This window comes from Tenrec ecaudatus, chromosome 7, assembly GCF_050624435.1.
Source record: "Tenrec ecaudatus isolate mTenEca1 chromosome 7, mTenEca1.hap1, whole genome shotgun sequence".
Classification (NCBI taxonomy): Eukaryota; Metazoa; Chordata; class Mammalia; order Afrosoricida; family Tenrecidae; genus Tenrec; species Tenrec ecaudatus.
In genome coordinates this window covers 113,776,947-113,798,308 of record NC_134536.1, presented here as the reverse complement: position 1 = coordinate 113,798,308, position 21,362 = coordinate 113,776,947, and the positions used below count along the sequence as shown (strand labels likewise).

The 21,362-nt window shown below is 42.7% G+C and overlaps 1 long non-coding RNA gene across 1 annotated transcript; it reads right to left on the bottom strand.

Annotated features, from left to right (window-relative positions):
• Window positions 1-2,562: 2,562 nt before the first annotated feature.
• On the bottom strand, window positions 2,563-12,569 carry LOC142453534 (uncharacterized). Its single transcript, XR_012785395.1, has 3 exons — window positions 12,447-12,569; window positions 7,939-8,006; window positions 2,563-7,618 (listed from the first exon to the last, which is right to left on the bottom strand). It is a non-coding gene; the product is annotated as an uncharacterized LOC142453534 (long non-coding RNA).
• Between the last annotated feature and the right edge of the window lie 8,793 nt (window positions 12,570-21,362).

The window sequence follows — 21,362 nt, the reverse complement described above, 5'->3', positions numbered from 1 at the left end:
CAGGTATGCGCCGACCTACTTAATGGGATTGCTAGGAGAGTCACACATGATCAATGTGAATCAAACCAATTTGCATGCTGTATGATGCTTCAAAATGCTCATGACTAGCATCTTAGTAACCCTGGTTTTGCCTTTGACCTTGATGACCTTGGGCATTCAGTGAACCTCTTGACTATCAGTTACTAAACCAGTGGTTCTCAACCTTCCTAAGGCTACAACCCTTTCATACAGTTCTTCATTTGTGATGACTCCTAACCATAAAATTATTCACGTTGCTATTTAATCACTGTAATTTTGCTAGTGTTATGAATTGGGTAACCCCTGTGGAAGGATCATTCGACCCCCACAGGGGTCACGACCCCCATGTTGAGAACCGCTGTGCTAAACCTCCTGGCAAATGCTCAGGCTACTCTCCAGCATTGTCAAGGTCAGCAGGTCCACGGGGTTCACTTCTTTCATTCTTCCCTCACCTTGTATTTACTATTATAATTATTAGATAATATGAATTCAACGATCAGTTTGAGGAAGAGTAGAAATCTTGATTTCTTAAACCTATTTTGAAAAATATTTTTTGAGCTAAAATTCAAAGAACATCAAATTTTACAATGGAAACTAACTTTAAATTCTCAACTTTTAGTAACCTCACAATGCTATGCAACCTTCCTGATGTCTAATTCCAAAACATTTTTGTGAAACCCCAAAGAAACCCTATACCTCCCATTCACCCCACCTACTTCTCTTGGCAACCATGAATTTACTTTCAGTCTCTATGGATTTGCCTATTGTGGACATTTCACCTAAATGGAATCATGTAACAGGAGGCCGTGTCTGACTTCTGTCCCTTAGCATGATGTTTTCAAGTTTCATTTATGCTGCAGCATGTTTTATGACTGCCTTCCTTTTATTGACCATCTCATTGTTCAATTAATGGAAAGGTGAGTTTCTTCCACCTTTGGGCTGTAATTATGCTTATATGGACATTTTGTTTATAACTTTTAAACAAACACATGCTTTCATTTCTCTTGAGTATATATCTATGGCAGGGGTCCTTAAACTTTTTAAACAGGGGCCAGTTCACTGTCCCTCAGACCCATTGAAGGGTCAGACTATAGTTTTAAAAGAAAACTGAACAAATTCCTATGCACACTGCACAGATCTTATTTTGAAGTAAAAACCAAAATGGGGCAAAAACACCTGGCAGGCTGGATAAATGTCTTTGGAGGGCCGCATGTGGCCCGCGGGCCATAGTTTGAGGATCTCTGATCTATGGTAACCGTATGTTTAATCTTTTGAGGAACTTGTTTTCCATCGCAACTGTGACATTTTACACCCATCAGAGCAATATGCAAGGGTTCCAATTTCTCCACAGCGTCGCCACACTTGCTGTTTTCTGCAGCCATCCTAGTGGGTATGAAGCGGTATCTCATTGTGGTTTGGATTTGCTTTTCCCTAATGACTAATGATATTGGTCATCTTTTCAAGTGCTCATTGCTCATTTGTATAACTTCTCTGGACTAATGGATAAGTTGTTGGTAAAAAAAAAAATTAGATGCCTGAGTGATCCAAATGGTGGGTTCTCAACTGCCAAAGGTTAATTGTTCAAATCCAGCAAGTGGCACCATGGAAGAAAGGCCCCAACAATCTGCTCTGATGAATGATACTGTTAAGAAAGCTCAGTGTTCCCCCAGAAGAATTTATTTCAAAGGATGGATTGAATCTGCATCTCCGGGAGAGGAACATATCTGATAGGAGCACACGGGAGCAGATGAACGGGTAGGAGAAGAGAGTGGAGCACATTCCTGGCCCACCAGGCCTTGAGGACGATGTTCCCCATTAGAGCAGCCAGTCCACAGAGAGGACCACATGACCAGCCCCACTATGAGACATGACGTCCCAGACTCACCCATAGCCCTACAGGGACAACACCAGAGACACAGTATGAGAATTGTGCCCAATCTGATCCCACCACACCGAGGCAAAACACTAAGGGGGTGCAACAGAACAGCAAGGGAATGGAGCAGTTAGGTCCCCAGGGAATGCTGAAGGTGGACTTTAGGGCCAGGGCGTGGTGCCCCACGTGACTAGACTGGAAAACACTTCTAAAGGCAAAGAAACAGTCCTTGAACTAACTACAAGCCTTTCTTTCTTGTTGTGTTTTGTTTTTTTGTTGTTTGGTTTGTTGTTGTTGTTTTGCTGTATGTTGTTGCTTGGTTTTTCTCTGTTTTGTTTTTGTGCATGTTATCTCCACAGGTCTGTCTAAATAAGATAGGCTGGATGAACACTCTGGAGGAGAAAACAATGGGACCGACAGCTCCAGGGGGACATGGGAGAGGCGGAGATGTGGGAAAGGTAGTGGTTTTAACAAACCCAGGGATAAGGAAACAACAAGTGATGCAAATCAGTGGTGATGAGGGTGTAGGAGGCCTGGTAGGGCATGATCAAGGGTAATGTAACCAAGAGGAATTACTGAAACCCAAATCAAGACTGAGCATGATAGTGGGACAAGAGGAAAGTCAAAGGAAATAGAGAAAGAGCATTTATAGAGAAAGAGACAAAGAGACAAAGGGCATTTATAGAGGTCTAGATAAAGACATGTACATATGCAAATATATTCATACATGAGGATGGGGAAAGAGATCTATGTACATATATTTGTAGGTTTAGTGGTAAGGCAGCAGAAGGACATTGAGCCTCCACTCAAGTACTCCCTCAATGCAAGAAAACTTTCTTCTATTAAATTGTCATTCTACGATGCTCACCTTCCCGACACAACCACTTAAAACAAAGTGGGTGAATAAGTAAACATGGTGAAGAAAACTGATGGTGCCTGGCTATCAAGAGATATAGCGTCTGGGTCTTAAAAGCTTGAAGGTAAATAGGCAGCCATCTAGCTCAGAAGTAACAAAACCCACATGGAAGAAGTACACCAGCCTGTGTGAGCACGAGTTGGCGAAGGGATCAGTTATCAGGCATCAAAGAACAAAATTTTTTATCATTGTGTGCTCACCATACTGATATGATTGCCAAAGACAAATGGGTACATAAGCAAATGTGGCGAAGAAAGCTGATGGTGCCTGGCTATCATCAAAAGATAAAGTGTCTGAGGTTGTAAAGGCTTGAAGGTAAAGAAGCGGCCATCTAGCTCAGAAGCAACAAAGCCCATGTGGAAGAAGCACACCAGCCTGTGCGATCACGAGGTGTCAAAGAGATCAGGTATCAGGCATCATCAGAACAAAATATATTATCATAGTGAATGAAGGGGCAGTGTGGAGTGGAGACCCAAAGCTCATTTGTAGGCCACTGGACATCCCCTTACAGAAGGGTCTTGGGGAGGGGAGGGGGGACACGAGCCAATCAGGGTACGATGTAGCAATGATGAAACATACAACTTTCCTCTGGTTCCTAAATGCTTCCTCCTCCCCCACTATCATGATCCCAATTCTACCTTGAAAGTCTGGCTAGACCAGAGGATGTACACTGTTACAGATAGGAACTGGAAACACAGGGAATCCAGGGCCGATGATCCCTTCAGGACCAGTGGTGTGAGTGGCAACAGTGGGATGGTGGGGGAGGGTGTGTTGGAAAGAGGGAACTGATTACAAGGATCTACATGTGACCTCCTCCCTCCCTGGGGACGGACAACAGAAAAGTGGGTGAAGGGACAGAGAAAGATATGACAAATAATTTATAAATTATCAATTGTTCATGAGGGAGGGGGACTGAGGATGGAGGGGGAAAAATTAGGAGCTGATGCCAGGGGTTTAGGTGGAGAGCAAATGTTTTGAGAATGATGAGGGCAATGAATGTACAAAAGTTCTTTACACAATTGATGTATGTAAGGATTCTGATAAGAGTTATATGAGTCCCTGATAAAATGATTTTAAAAAAGAAAGAAAGTTCAATGTAAGAGCTCAACATTGGGACCCAGGAACCCAATGGACTCAGGACAATAGGTTTGTTTGGGTCAGGCTGTCCTTTTATTAATTGGGTTGTGTGACTTCCCCCAACAATTTTAATGGCCTATAATTCACATATCATACAATTCAATAGTTTAATCACATCAAGAGGTGTTGCACAATCATCACCACAGTCAGATTTAGAGCATTTTCTTCATTCTTGTCCTCATCATCATTAGCTCGCCATTTCCCATCAACCTCCCTTGCCACAACCCCAGGAACCATGAATCCAGTTACCGTCCGTCTCTAGAGATTTACTTAGCCTGCATTTCAGATACAGGAGAACATTGAAAGACAAACAAACAAAAATGCAACAAGAGTAATAAAGTAAAACAGGTAAAACTTCAATAAAAGAAAGCAGATGGAAGATGTGAAAGTAACATACTGGCATGAAGCAGGGACCCAGTAGAGAGGCATGAGGGGCTGGCCCAATCCCAGCTATGTGGACAGCTGGCCCTTCTCCTCCCAGAAGAATTTACTTCAGAGGACGGCACTAAAGCTACAGCTCAGGGAGAGGGACATGTCTGATCAGAGCACATGGGAGCAAATTAAGGGGGAGGAGGAGAGAGTGGAGTACATCCTGGCCCACTAAGCCTTAAGGATGATATTCCCATTCAGAGCAGTCAATCCACAGAGAGGGCACAAATTCCCTCACTGACCCATAGCCCTTCAGGGGACAACACTGGAGACACAGTGTGGGAATTGTGCCCAATCTTACCCCACCACACTGAGGTAAAACACTAAGGGCATGCAAGAGAACAACAAGGGGAGCAAAGTCCTGAGGGAGTACCAAAAATAGATTTTGGGGCCAGAGCGTGGCACCCCATCAGACTCGACTGGAAAACACTGCTAAAGGTCAACAAACAGACCTTGAACTATTCACAGGCTTTTCTTTTTTTGTCATTGGTTTGTTGCTTTGTTTTGCTCTGTCTTATTTTTGTGCATATTATTATCTCTGCAGGTCTATCTAGATAAGATAGGCAGGATAAACAATCTGGAGGGGAAAACACCACCATCAATGGTTCCGGGGATACCTGGGAGAGGGGGAAGTGGGGAAAAGGAAGTAGTATTAACAAACCCAGGGACAAGGGAACAACAAGTGATCCAAACTCAGTGGCGAAGATGGTATAAGAGGCCTGTTAGGGCTTGATCCTGGGCAATGTAATTGAGAGGAATTACTGAAACCCAAATGAAGAGTGAGCATGATAGTGGGAGAGGAGGAAAGTAAAAGGAAATAGAGGAAAGAACTAGGAGGCCATAGGCATTTATAGCGGGCTAAATACAGGCATGCACATATGTAAATATATTTATGTTTGAGGATGGGGAAATAGATCTATGTGCAAATATTTATAGGTTTAGTATTAAGGTAGCAGATGGACGTTGAGCCTCCATTCAAGTACTCCCTCAATGCAAGAACACTTTGTGCTGTTCTGCTGGTATTCCATGATGCTCACATTCCCGACACAAGAGCCAAAGACAAACGGCTGCATAAACAAATGTGGTGAAGAAAACTGATGGTGCCCGGCTACCAAAATATATAGCATCTGGAGTCTTAAAGGCTTAAAGGTAAACAAGTGGCCAACTAAATGAGAAGCAACAAAGACCACATGGAAGAAGCACAGCAGCCTGTGTGATCATGAGGTGTTGAAGGGATCGGGTAGCAGGCATCAAAGAACAAAATAATCAATCACTGTGCAGATCGGGGACCCAAAGGCAACTGGACATGCCCTTACAGAATGGTCGTGGGGAGGAGATGAGCCAGTCAGGGTGCAGTGCAGCAATGATGAAACATACAACTTTCCTCTGGTTCCTAAATGCTTCCTCCTCCCCCAGTATCATGATCCCAATTCTACCTTGAAAGTCTGGCTAGACCAGAGGATGTACACTGGTACAGATAGGAACTGGAAACACAGGGAATCCAGGACGGATGATCCCTTCAGGACCAGTGGCGAGATTAGCGATACTGAGATGGTGGAGGGAAGGTCGGGTAGAAAGGGGGAACCAATTACAGGGGTCTACATATAACCCCCTTCCTGGGGGACAGACAACAGAAAAGTGGGTGAAGGGAGATATCAGACAGTGTAAGACATGACAAAATAAAAATTTATAAATTATCAGAGTTCATGGGGGGGGGCACGGAATGAGTAGCTGATACCAAGGACTCAAGGGCAACAAGTGTACAAATGTTCTTTGCACAATGGATGGATATATGGATTGTGATAAGAGTTGTATGAACCCCAATGAAATGATTTTTTAAAAGACAGCAGAAAGCATTAACCACTAGGACAAATTTAAATGGGTCATAGGGAGATCAGATGATAGGGTGCTAAATGTTTACCTTAGTGCGTCTACAATTCACTTTCCAATGCGTTCTCTGTGTTCTCAAGGCTGCTCCCTTCCCTGGTCCATGGACTGAGGGGATTCACCAGGGGCTCCCTGGTGTTTAGAAGTTGTTTTTAAGCTGAAATATCTTTTAAATGGGTCAAAATGGAGATCACATTATAAAATATTACATTTTGACCTAACTGCATCTGCCATAATAGACTACAATGTTCTCTGTCTGATGCGTTGTTTAATTTTGGTTGTTGTTGAGCTGTAAGAACTCATTCTACATTCGAGATATCAAACTCTTATCAGATATATTATTTCCAAATAATTCTTCCTATTATTTTGGTTGTCTTTTAATTTTCTTCTGTTTTTAAAAAATTTATCGACATACCTTACACAATCCAACATATCCATTCACGTATAAATCTGCTGTTCAATAATGTCAGGTGCAGTTATACAATCATCAATGCTATGAGCTCCCCATTCCCTCTTCCCCCACCTCTTTCTTCCATCCCCTCAGGGAGCCATTACTACGCCTGTTACTATTTCTGCAGGATTATCTGTCTTTTAATTTTCTTGACGGTATCATTGATAGAAAAAATATTCATCCTTTGACAATTCTAGGAGAACATTCTGAATGAACTTAGTAATTTAATTTCTGTATGTTAGTTTTAACGAAAAATCAACCACTAATTTACTTTACCTAGCCTTCAGATCTTGATATCACTGTAACTTGAAGAAATGGCATCAGGGGCACACCTGACATCCTCAGGCTACTCACGGCACAAGGAGAGTAAAATTCTACACCTGCCCAAGGATGATTCTTATGAGACAGAGGTCAGAAATGTCCCCACTCTCCTTCTGATCCTATTCGGACACCAATTGTCCCTCCCGGGACACTATTTCTCTGCTGGGCTCGGGAATCTGTTCCAATGGCCACACAGATTTCAACTGCCATATTCACAATTTGGTAGTTTACTGGGGGAATTTGGCAGGTTATAAAATGTTCAAGATCCAGATCCCCTCTTCTCAGCTATATTGGCATGTATGTCTCGCTGGGCCTCCTCTTCTCAGCCATGTGGTCTGTTGATCTCCAACGAGCAGGGTCCCCCGCTGCTCTGCCTCTTTGTCTCAGTCCATTATGCAGCTCCCTTGAAGCATGCTCCTTTGAGTGTCCAGGGGAGTTGGTTCTCAGACATTGACTCATTCTCCAAGTATGAGTTCACTTCTTTCCAGTTGACCTCCTGACAGTCTGTTGTCCAATTCTTCTTTAATGTGCTGTCAGAATGGGCTCAGATCATTGCTAGCAGGAAATGGCTCTCTTGCCCACACCTCTGGATAGAGAATGAAGTCTGATAATTAGATTTTTAAACTATCATTAAAAAAAAGGAAGGAAAAAAACTCAGAAATCTAATTCCCAGTCTCAATACACCCAGAACTCCCCCAGCCCACCCCCCAAAACAATCGGCATGTTGAGTAGAATAAACATGTTGAGTAGAATAAAGCAACATTTCCATTTTACATTAAATATCAAGTAGCTGGAATATGGATTTTTATAAGTAAGTGGTCCTTATAGGATCGCTAAAGGATTAATAATACTACATAGAACAAAATAGAAGCTTCGTGTGGGCATACACGTAGTTAAGCAGCTCACCATAAACACTTGACCAGCTCTTCATTTACAACTTCGGTGCAAATTCCAGCTCTGAATCTAGAAAGAAACTTTAAAACAAAGAGAATAAAGAATTAAGAACTAATTTGACTAAAAGGTCAACAATGTTAGCTCTAAAAATATTGGAGTCTTCAGCTTTACCTCATCAAATAATGAGCTTGGCAGGCTGTGCAGCAGCAGTTGCTTATGGGAAAGACCATTTGCTTAAGACCAAGTCTGAGGTTAGTTACACATAGAACAGATAGTTAAGTTTGAATAACTCCTCCCAAACATGTTCTTCATCTATTGCTAGTGGGGGTAAGGTGAGTAATTTACTGTTGTAGAATTATCTGATCGCCTGTCCCCATCTTCCAGTTCGCTGGGGCTATCTATGTAGAAATATGGCCATAACTTCTCTTTGTTCCTGGTTGGGCTCAATTTGGGCAGTCACAGGACTAAACAAAAGGCAAATGTCGATATAAGTCTGAAAATGCTCTGAAAACTAATGCAGTGCCTCCACTTGCCAAGTGAACTATAGTTTTTAAGCAATTATCTACATCAATTAAATAAGATGTGGCTCAATTAGTTGATATGTAGTTTGGAGCTGAGATTGATGCATAATGGATCACTTTGCTTCACTGTTACTTTTATTACCATTTTGCTTTTTTTGAGTACTCATTATTTACTGTAATGTGATAGGCAGGTAAATAACTTCAGAGAGAATTCTAGGAAATCTGATCAGAGTGGGGGGATGGAAGACATGAAAGAAAGGAATGTCATTAAGGGATGCACTAATAAGCAGGTTACCCCAGTGGGCAAGTGGGCCAGCCCCCCAGGAGGCCCTCCAAGCCCTGGCTGACTGTTCCTATGAGCATTAGTCAGCATGCGTGCTATTGCATGAGAAAGCACCGAGAAACACTGCTGTGATGATTGGTTGAGAGAACTGCAGGAACCAAACCTGGAGACGGGAAAATTTAAGTTGAGCAGTAGGATCACAGAACACAAAGGGGGCGGTTAGAAGCTTATGGTCTTTATATAATTCAAAAATTGGCCAGGAAAGAAAAATTCAGATAAAAAGAGTCACTGGGTAGAAAACTCAAGGAGGCAAATAGAAGCCACTGTCAGATGACCTCAGAGTAGAATGGGCTGCCATGCGCAGGGCAACACATGTTCACGTTTAGCTTTGGCCAGTTGACTGGAAGCGATCCATGTTTGTGCCCATCCTAAAAAAGGTGCTCCAACATTTATCCAACAAAATCATTAATATCTTCTAAAAGTAAACTTTTTTTACAAGGAAACTTTTGCTAAATATCTCAAAAATGGTTAGAATGATACATTATCAGGGAATGACAAGAAATTGAAGCCAGATTCAGAAGAGGAATGAAGGATATTACTGGTGATGTCAGAGGGATCTTAGCTCAAAGCAGAGAATACCAAAAGGCTATTATCTGGGTTTTATTGTCTATGAAAAGTCATTAAACTAAGTTTATTGTAACAAATTACGGATAACATTTTGGGGGATGGGAATTTCCGAACACTTTGATGAACTCACGTGAAGCCTGTACATAGACCAAGACGTAGTCATTTGAACAGAACAATGGGCCGCTACGTGATTTTAAATCAGGAAAGGTGTGCTTCAGGGTTGTATCTTTTCATCAAACTTATTTAATCTTTTTATATTGAGCAAATAGAGAAACTGTGCTATGTGAACGAGAATGAAACAGGATTTGAGGGAGACTCATGAAGAACCTACAATATATAGATGACAGAGCCTGATTTGTTAGAAGTGAAAAGAACTTGAAACATTTACTGACCAAGATCAAAGACTACTGAAGTATGAGTTATACTTTCAAGAAAAGGAAAATCCTAATAATTAGACCAATAAGGGATAATATGGTAAATGAAGAAAAGATTGACGTTGTCAAGGCTTTCTTTGTGTGTGAGATAGTTAAAGTTTATTGTGCCAAACTGGCTGATAAACATGTGTGGGGTTAATTGAAGGGTGGAGGGATACATATCTCAGTGAGCCTCGCCTTTCTAGTTCTCTTGTCTCTTGCTTTGTGATGGTCAGACCAGGGTACACCTGCCTTAGCAGTTCCCTGCTCCAGCTGGCAAGGCTCACTTCTTTCAAGACATTCCCCAAGGAGAAGCCACATGGACCTACCCCATGTAGCCCTGGGTTCTAGAGCAGCCATGTGGAGACCCCTGCCAGTGCTGAGATGCTTACACATTCACTGATTTGGCTTTCCTCCTGCAGTCAGCGTCACTGTGTGTGTTTTGTTAGATGGAGGAGGAAGACCTGGATTAGTGTTGGACATATGGGCTAATGTTGGACTTATGGGCTTGGGCAGCACTGGCTGGGATGCTTTTTAAAAATAAATCATTTTCTAAGGGGCTCATACACTCCTTTTACAATACATACATACATTATTTGTGTCCAGCACATTAGTACATATGCTGCCATCATCATTCTCAAAACACCCACTCTCCACCTGAGCCCCTGGCATCAGCTGGGATGCTTTCTTAATGTACACTTACCCTTTAGATAAAACTCTCTCTTATACATATGAATTTCTGAGAATTTGTTTCTCTAATGTACCCAGGTGAACACAGTACGATAGTTAGGTTTTCTGTGCTAACTTGGCTCCGATAGGAGCATGTGGGCAGAGTTGAGCCTGTCAATCAGGTCAGAGCTTGATTAGAGGGCAACTGAGATAAATGGCTTTCTGAGGCCAGCCTCCTTCTTACGTTTTCTCTGGAGGCAAACCACACACTCTCTCTACTTCGCCTTCCTGTTGACAAGCTACATGGAACCACATTGAGACCTGGGAGAGCCCTGGACATGCTTCCACCACCACTGGATCCACAAGACTTTGCATCCACTGGCCTGTGATCTTCCTGCATTTTTCATCATTGTATGTTTTGTGGAGTCTGAAGAGGAATATATGGACTAATATTGGACTTATGGGCTATTATTAGACTTATAGACTTGAGTGGACTAGGCTGGGATGTTTTCTTAATATACGATTAGTCTTTGATATAAAGCTCTTTCTTCTATATATCTGTGTGTCTCTGGATTGTTTCTCTAGTCAATGTGGTCTAACACACTTGGCTCCACAATAAATGTTTATGGCAGTAGCAATCAAGAAAACAAAGGCTATAATGCATTGGAAAAATCTGTTGTAAAGTTCCTTTTTTAAAGTGTTAAAAAGCAGAGGTATTACTTTAAGGATAGAAATGTGCCTCTCCCAAGCCCTGGTATTTTGAGTGGCTTCATATGTCTGCAAAAGTTAGACCGTGGATGAGAAAGACTGGAAAGAATTGATGCCTTTGAATGATGTTGTCGGTGAAGAATGTTGAATATGCCATTGACTTCCGGAGGAATGAATACATTTCTCTTGGAAGAAGTGCAGCCAGAATGTCTCTTAAAAGCAAGGAAAATGACATTTCATCTCATATACTTTGGATTGTGTTATGAGGAGGGACTGGTCCCTGGAGCTCACATTCTGCTCGGTAAAGTAGAGGGGCGGCATAACAGAGGAAGACCCCCCAGAAAATGGACTGGCACAGTAGCTTCAACAGTGAGCCCAGATGAAGCAATGATCGCGAGGACGGGGCAAGACGGGGCTGTGTTTTGTTCTGTTGTACACAGGGTTGCAATGAGTGGGATCTGCTCATGGACCTCGACCACAATGCCCACCACAACCACCACCACCAAACAGAAAAACCAACCCACTACTGCCAAGTTGATTCCAACTCTTGGAGACCTTTCTAAGATTTCCAAAGCTGTGCGTCTCATGGGAGAAATCACCTGATCTTTCTACCAAGAAGCAGCTAGTGAGTTTGAGCCACCCGTACTGTGCTTGTCGGTCCAACACTTACCAGCTAGCACCACCAGGGATCCTTACCTCCCCACCCCCACCCCCAGTTCATTCTGTTAGCAGTATGTGGATTGAAATATTTACTTTTCCTCAAACTCCTAACCCATACTATACATGAAAAAGAAATGGATTCAAAAAAAGAAAAGAAAAATTTGGTTTCAATGGTTTTGTTATTCATCAGGGCCACGAGCTAATCAACTCCAAGTTCAAAGATTAGGATTTACATTTCTCTGGTGTTGGAGCCCATTTCTCTTTTCTTCTTTCAGACATACTTATTCTCTCTCTCTGTCTCTCAGGAAGTGTTTAAGCAGAAACAGACTGACTACTTAGAAAGGGGAAAAGGGATTCCTATACCACAGCAGAGGACCAGGTGACCTTTAAACTTTCTGCAGTTAACTATTCCATAATGTGCCCCCCGCAAAAAGTCACATGCTGTGTTAGTCTGGGGTGACTAGAGAAACAAATCCAGAGACACCCTAGACTGCATAAGAGAGAGCTTTATATCAAAGAATAATTGTATATTAAGAAAACATTCCAGTCCAGTCCACATCAAGTCCACAAGTCCGATATCAGCCCATAAGTCTAAAACTAGTCCATAAATTCCTCTTCAGACCCAAAATAGCCACTCACAGTGCTGCTGAATGCAGGAAGATCACAGGCCATGGAAGGAAAAGTCTTGTGCATCCAGTGGCAGTGGAAGCATCTTAGTGCTGGCAAGGGCCCTGAAGTGACTCCTCAAGAGGAAGATGAAGCAGAGAGTGTGGTCTGCCTCCCAGGAGAGAAATAGAGGAAGTTCCCAGAATTCTAATGATTAGGCCACACCACAAGGAGGCACAATCAGGTTGAGACCTGATCGACAGGCTAAAGTCCATCCCTTCATTTCTTTATCAACGTGACATGATACTGTGTAACTATCACACATGCTAATCTCACACTATTTCCCTTAACTTAACAAATGGAAACCTGACAGGTTCTTGTTTATTTTAAAGAGCATTACTCGATTATAAATCTTGACTCAGTAATAATAAAAACAGTTTTATTGATTATTTAAAACATCCATTATAAGAATCTCTCTTTAACTAGACTGGACTATATGGTTTCAAGCAGTAACTGTTTAGGCAACCAGAGGTGATGAGAAATAATCAAAGTGGTGAAGTAGTGAAACAAAAGGTTGTAAATAAATGGAGTATAGTGTGTTGCCAATTAGGCTGTTAACCACAAGGTCAGCAGTTTGAAACCACCAGCGGCTCAGCAGGAGAAAGACGAGGCTTTCTACTCCTATAGTGATTTACAGCTGCAGAAACCCAGAGGGGCCATTCCTCTTTGTCAACAAGGTTGCAACAACATGGACTCAGAATTGAGTCCATGGCCGTGAGTTAGGATTTTGGGTTTTCATTGCCATCCGGTAGCTTCCAATTCATAATGATCCTATTAGACAGGGTGTAAGTGTTCCTATATATTTAAATCATTTTAGTGGGGGTTCATACAACGCCCATCACAATACATGACTGCATCCATCGTGTCAAGCACATTTGTACATTTGTGCCATCATTCTTTTCAAAGCCTTTTCTTTCTACTTGAGCCCTTGGTATCAGCTTCTCATTTTTTTTTCCTACCTCCCTGCCACCCCTCCCTCCCGCTCACAAACCCCTGATAATTTAGAAATCATATATATATATGCATCATCTATATCAGTCAATGCATCCATGCACCTGTAATTCTGTGGCTCATTCCCCTAGAGTGGGATTATACAGTCATCATTGCTATTCGTTCCCTTTCCTGCTCTTCCCTTCCGTCTCTTCCCATTCCTTCAGGAAATCATTACTCCCACTACTGCGTCTGAAGGGTTCTCTCTCTTGGTTTTCATGCATTGAATGCTCTTAATTTTACAAGTGAACATACACAGGTCTAACAAGATTAATGAGGTAAACTGGAACCATAATAGTGAGGGGAGGAAATATTGAAGAACTAGCGGATAGTTATGTGTGTCATCAGTGCTGTACTGTGCCCTGGATTTATCATCCCTGCTGTGAGGGACTGTCCAATTATCTTACAGGTGGACTTGGGGTCTCCGCTTTGTCCACGCTACTTCACATCAAATTTATTGCTTTTTTTTAAAACTTCTGATATCTATACCTGTCAACATCTTATGATCACACAGGCTGGTGTGCTTCTTACATGTGGGCTTTGTTGCTTCCCTGTTAGATGGCTGCCTATCTAACTTCAAGCCTTTAAGACCCCAGATGCTATATCTTTCAATAGCTGGGCACCATCAGTTTTCTTCAAATTGGCTTATGCATCCATTTTGCCTTGAGCGATCATGTCAGGAAGGTGAGTATCACACACTGCCACATTATTGGAACAAACAACTCTTGTACTGAGGTAAGTTTTAAGTAGTGGCCCAAAGTCCATCTACTTCCTTGTTGTGTTTACATTTATATAAATACATAGACAAATACACCTATTATATATATATTTTAATATATATAAACACTATCATGTTTACCCATCTTTCACCTCTCAGTAATTCCTTTCAGATACATTTCAATTGATCACATATGACCAGGAACACTACACCCTCCGCTCCATCAACTTTAGAACCCTTGCTATTCCCCTTTTCCTGTTCTTATTGGCTCACCGTTCACTTCCCTCCACGTCTCCCCTCCCATTCCCCATCCACCTTGGAACCGTTGGTCCCTTTGCTTTATGCTTGGGATTGCTTATCCTGCCTGTCTTATATAGATGGACACCAGAAGGGGAAGAAACAAAAATACCATAAAATAGTTCCAAGCCTAACTGACCGAGAGTAGCTGGGTATCTCTCTGTTAAATAGCGAGCAGGTCTTGTTATAATCCATCAGTCCAATCCTCTTTTTTTATTTAACATTTTATTAGGAGCTCATACAACTCTTATCATAATCCATACATACATCAATTGTGTAAAGCACATGTGTACATTCTTTGCCCTCATCATTCTCAAAACATTTGCTCTCAACTTAAGCCCTATGCATCAGGTCCTCTTTTTTCCCCCCTCCCTCCCTGCTTTCCCCTCCCTCATTAACTCTTGATAATTTATAAATGATTATTTTGTTATATCTTGCCCTGTCCAACATCTCCCGTCACCCCCTTTTTTGTTGTCTGTCTCCCAGGGAGGAGGCCACATGTAGATCCTTGTAATTGGTTCCCTCTTTCCAACCCACTCACCCTCTACTCTCCCAGTATCGCCCCTCACAGCCCTTGTCCTGAAGGTATTATCCACTCTGGGTTCCCTGTGCCTCCAGCTCCCATATGCACCAGTGTACAACCTCTGCTCTATCCAGACTTGCAAGGTAAAGTTCGGATCATGATAGTTTGGGGGGAGGAAGCATTTAGGAAATGGAGGAAAGCTGTATTCTTCATCGGTGCTACATCGCACCCTGACTGACTCATCTCCTCCCTTAGACCCCTCTGCGAGGGGATGTCCAGTGGCCGACAAAGGGGCTTTGGGTCTCCACTCTGCACTTCCCTCTTTATTCACTATGGTAAGATTTTTTTTTCTGATGATGCCTTATACCTGATCCCTTCGACACCTCGTGATCGCATAGGCTGGTGTGCTTCTTCCGTGTGGGCTTTGTTGATTCTGAGCTAGATGGCCACTTATTTACCTTCAGGCCTTTAAGACCCCAGCAGTCTAGTGTTGTCCCCCCCCCATCTCCCCCACCAATGACATCTTTAGACTTTCAGTGTGACCCCCTTGTAAGTAACCCCAACCAGTTCAGATGAGGGGCCAAGCACTGCCCTGCTTCACCCTCCTCCCCAGTCAGTCAGAAGTCTACACTCCCGATTCCTCTGGGTCTTAATGGTTCTGCTCCCATGGCTGGTCTGTTGCACTTCGCTCTTGGTTTGCCCCCACGTGGGCAGGGCAGACCGCTGCCCTCCCTGAGCTGTATCTTCAGTGCTGTCCTCTGTAGTGCTGTCATCTAGAGAGGGGACATCATTTCTCAAGCTGAGGTTGGCCCTGTAGTCCTCTCTGTGAACAAGCTTCTCTGCACAGGGATGTCACCCTCAAGGGTTGGCACAAGAGGTCTAACTCTCTCCCTTTCCCGCGTAACATAAATAATACCCTCCCCTGGGATGGATTAGTGCCCTCGTCCCCTGTTGCCACCTTTTTTCTTCCCCCACCCCTCTGGGGATTTTAAAGGCATGTGAGAGGGAGGAAGGATCTTGTTCAGCATAGGTGCTATCTGCATCCTTTTTCTTTGTTTTTTTAATGGCGTTTGCATCATTTGGTTTGGTCTGGATCATGCCAGAGTATCAGATCCTCGGCCCAGGTACTGTGTCTTGTGTACACTTTCCACTACACCCGTTCTGCTGGTTCAGTTTACCTCAGTGGACTCATGCTCTACTTGTCCTTTTGTGCTTGGCTAATTTCACTTTGCATAATATCCTCCCTGAACCCTTGCATTTCCCTTTGGTAAGTGGACTCTATCCTCTCTATGATTTCATCTTTTTTTCTCGATTGATTCTCTCATATCCTCTATATATCAGCAGCGTTCTGAAGATTTCTTTCTGTGGTGCCTCAAAGTCTGCTTCTTCTCCGTTCCCCGTTAGGTTCAGGTCCGCCTCAGACATTGCGTTTTGCTTCTCTTGCTTTCTTGTAGTGGTTGCTGATGTGGGTGGTCTGCGTGGCATTTTGGGGGAGCTTGTCTTCTTCAGAGGTTAGTAAGAATGAAACTAAGAACACCTGGAGCCCGCTGCATTGTGGATTCGAGCGGCGTCTCTATCTCACTAGGACTGGATCTCTTCCCAGACAGCCAGCGTTATCTCTTTGGAGGGCAGCATGGGTGGCTCTTTCAGGCAGCAAGGGTGATGCTGAGCATGTTGATCTCTGACACCGTGCGGGCAGGACCTGGACGCAGCCTGGGTGCAGGCACCTGTCCAGAGCAGCGAGGGAGGCACGGGGGAAGGGGGATCTGGGCGTGGTTGCAAGAATCTGGGTGGGAGTCTCCGTAGTTGCAGCAGTGCTCGGAATCCGAGTATGAGTTCCAAGTTCCCTGTGCTTGCCTGCTAGGCTAGGGGCACGGACTGCAGCTAGCCCCGGAGATGGGCTTTCACTGGCAGGGGAAAGGGAGGCCACAGCTGGGTTGACCTGTGTTCTCGTGCTTGGAATCGGAACGGGGAGTCTGAGCTGAACCCCACAGCGCCGAGGATCTAGACCCTGCGTCTAGGTTTCCCTCCTTGGCCTCCTTACTGGTTGCTCTCTGATTCTCCCTGAGAGGTCTAAGTAGCATATTCTCCTTCCTTGCCACCTTCCCCGAAGTCAAGACCAACTTTTGTAGTGAGTAGGTAGCCTCGTTTTTTCTCCCTTGTAGTAGCTGGTGGTTTAGAACTGCTGACCTTGCTGTTAGCAGCTCAATACATAGCCACTATGACTCCAGGACTCCTAAAATGAAATCCAGACAAAGAAAACGCACAAGGTCGGGTTGCATTAAAGTTGTCCGCTTCCTTCATCTCAGATGTGAAGCCACAATGGCCGCTAGGTGGTGCTCAAATTACTGCACAGAACTCTGCCCCGAAGAATGGAAGCATCTTCTATGTTAGACTCAAAAAGGAGAAAATACTATATGAGTTGAGATTCCATTTCAAATAGGGAGTGACCTTCATATTGCTATCACTTGATATCAAGACATGCAAGCATAAGTTGAAATAAGTACTACCTCAGAGCTAAGGTTAACATTGTTGTCAGGAAAGTCAATTGCATTTAATGTTTTATTCCGATTAGTTTTTTTTACAAGAATTATCATTTTAATAACTAGAATTTGGAAAACTATGGGGATTTTCAGTATAGTTTTAGAGCTTTGGCCACTACCAATGTTAAGGCAGTTCCTTTTTGATATTTATACATAACCTTTCACTGTCATCTGCAGACTAGATAAGATGTGAATCAATAATTCCGTCAAAGATTTGGGGTGCTAAAGTTGACGAGTACAAGAAGGAAGAAAATGTTCTACAACTGATAGTGGTGATGATTGTACAACTTTTCTTGATGTGACTGAACTATTGAATTGTATGCTATTTGAATTATATGCCAATAAAACTGATAAATAAAAGATGTGGGGTGAGGGAAAGCCACGCAGAATGAAATGCCAATTACTGAAGCCAGACAGCAAAACTACGATTATGTGAGACACAAGATTTAACATTTTCAGATTATGTAAGGCACAAGATTTAAAAAGTGCCCCCAGGAAATTCTCTCAAGGCCTCTGCAGTTCCCGGCCAATAAATATTTCCCTGTTCTAATGCTGAAATAATCTTCCAAAATTGTGAGCCCTAATCCCTACATTTAGAAGCAAACTGCCCTAGGGGTGGACAAGGGGCAAAGCGAATTCCTTTTCTCAGAACTATGGTATGCAGTTTCCAGAACTGAAAACAAAACAAAAGACTAGCAAGTAGTAGGATTTTCCAGCTACCGAACCTGGTTCCTTTCCTGTAAAACCTTTACAAACTCAAGCCCCTCCCAAGCAAGGACTCTGAAGGAGAATTTAAAACCACTTTGAAGGTGGTTTTGAAAGCTCTAGTGTCCGGCTTTAGATGAGTTAGGCTTGAGGTTCCATAGACCAGAATTATCGTCCTTTGAGCAGCACAATGAACAAGGTGTGCTGCCACATTGACTGTCTTTAACCGGCATGCTCTTTCTGCCTAGCATCATGCCTGGCACATTGCTGGCATACAATAATCATAATAATTGAAGAGTAAATACAGGCAATCTTCTTTTTTTCTTCCTTGTACCTATATAATAGCCATGTAGTGAGGAGGAGTGGGGCAATTTTAAAGTGTTTCAGAGCACCGATGATTGAAAAAGATGGCGAATCTAATCTTTGCTCATAACCGCGAGGCCCTTTTTAGCTTCCCAACTGCTGGGCTTTGATGTTACTTTGAGCACTAAAATATCAAACCATGTATTTTCAATTTCCTCTTATGCACATGAAAGTTGGACACTGAATAAAGGAGACAAGAAGAATTGATGTGTTTAGATTTGAGTGCTGGTGAAGAATATTGAAAATATCATGGACTTTTAAAAGGACAACCAAATCTGTCTTGGGAGAAGTACAGCCGGAGTGCTCATTAGAGGCAAGGATGGTGAGACGTCATCTCTTGTACTTTGGTCTTGTTGTCAAGAGAGAGCAGTCCCTGGAGATGGGCATCAAGCTTGGTAAAGTGGAGGGGCAGCAAAGAGACGGAGGTCCTTAAGGAGGTGAATTGACACGGTGGCTGCAGCAATGGGCTAAAGCATAAGAACAATTGTGAGGATGGCGTAGAACCGGGCAGTGCTTCATCTGTCATCTGTGGGGTCGCTATGGGTCAGAACCAATTTGATGCCACCTAACAGCAGCAACAACAAATGATTAACAGCCTTTCCAGACCCTTCCGGGACTCTTTCCCTGCTGAAGCCACTCCATCCTGGACAAGCCTCTTTCCCCCACTGTATGCTCTCTGTCTTGAACAATAGGAAGGACAAAACACCTAGTGTCCATATTTTATATATTATATTGTTTCCATTAGAATGCCATGAATATTGATGTGCTTTCCCAGAAAGACATTTTAGGTCAAAGCATTCAAGTTACAGGTTAGATTATAAAGTATTTATAAAATACATTTCAAAAATACCTCGTGATTGATAATGATACGTATTGGGATAATGGAGTGAATTTCTAGCAGTGACAGGCTGATACAAGCAAGGCAAACACAAAGGCAAGATCCTGGATAATAGACTCTCCAGAGACCTAACTAACCTTTGATACATGTTCTACTGACAGAATCTTTAACCCACACAGTTGAACTAACTTTGACTCTGAACTCAGAGGGTCAGACATTCTGGGTCTGAATATGGCTCTCATGAAGCCCCTTTATTTCCAAACAAAAACAGATGACCAACATCTCCCCCCACCTACACCTGCGGCACCATCAGCTCCCAGAGGTACCCTGTGCCTTCCTCCGACACATGGGACGGCATCTGTCTGAGTGCACACACAGGGTGTGAGGTCTTTCGCATGCCCTGCCTTCAGCAGTGGGTGACAGATACCAAGTGTCCAATGAGTATTTTTATAGCGAATAGATCTTTATCCTTCCCTGGAAGTTCTCAAACAGACAAACTGGACAGGAATGCGCCTGTCAGACACGCTGGCTTCTTCGCGGCAGTAGACTTGGGGCTGTGTGCTCACTCCCAGATCCAAAAACAATGTAGAGTCCATGTAATTAATTACTACATTTTGGGAGAATGAGTGAATCTACCCCATTTGTGAGATGCCTTCTAATTCTTCCCTGTTTTCCAGCAGCCCCACATTTTAACCTCAGCTCTAGCCCTTCCGTCTTCTCTCTTTGTGCCGAGTCCCTGTGGCAGTGACCGCTTACCCACAATTACCCAACTCCGAGAATTTATTGAGCTGTCAGTTGCTATCACTGACCTTTCCAGGAGGGTCTTCCTCTTTCCAATCTTCACCTTCGTCTTTCTCCACCTTTTCCTCCTTTTTATCCTTCTTATATCTGAGTCATGCAAAAAACTATGAATTAGAGTTTCATGATCATGTTTCTACCAACCATTCAACTTAATAGTTAAAATGTGTGAAGATTATGTAACTCTGATATATTTAAACCATTGAATTATATGGTACATGAATTACATGCCAATAAAAATGTTAATAAATATATTTATTAAACTAAATCTTCCAGGAAAAAAACACAAATTAAAATATCATGGGTTTAATTAAAGCCCGTATATGCACTTTCCACACATTTTCTCTTCCTTAAAAGTAATTGTTATCCTTTCTTTATTTTTCAAAAATATATTTTATATATTTCAACATAGTATATTTTATAGTTTTTTTAGCTTTTCATGAATGATATGATTTTCTTTTTTATTAAAAGATCATTTTATTGGGGGTTCTTACAACTCTTATTACAATCCATATATCGATTGCATCAAGCATGTTTGTATACATGTTGCCATCATTCTTTTCTAGACATTTACTTTCTATTGAGCCTTTGGTATCAGCTCCTCTTTTTTTCCCTCCCTCCCCCCAACCCTCATAACCCCTTGATAGATAATAAATTATTATTTTAATATCTCACATCGACTGCTGTCTCCCTTTCCCCATGTTTTCTGTTATTCTTCATCCTGGAGGTGGGTGTATGGTTATGTGTCAATCATTGTGATTAATTCCTCCTTTCTCCCATCCTCTCCACCCCATCCACCTAACCTTTCTGTTATCACTATTCTCACTCCTGATCCTGGATTCTGTGTGACGTGAGATCCCATCTCATATCTATATTGGAATTGTGTACATGCTCCGGTCTAGTCTGAATGGAGAAGCAGCACTGGGGTCATGGTAGTGGGGGGTGAGGAAGCCTCAAGGAACCAGAGGAATATTGTGTGTTTCATCGACGCTTTACTGCATCCTGGTTGACTCATTCCTTCCCTGTGGCCCCTATGTGGAGAAATGTTCCACTGTCTACAGATTGGCTTTGGGTTTCTGCTCCAACCCCCCCCCCCCATTCTCAATAATATGTT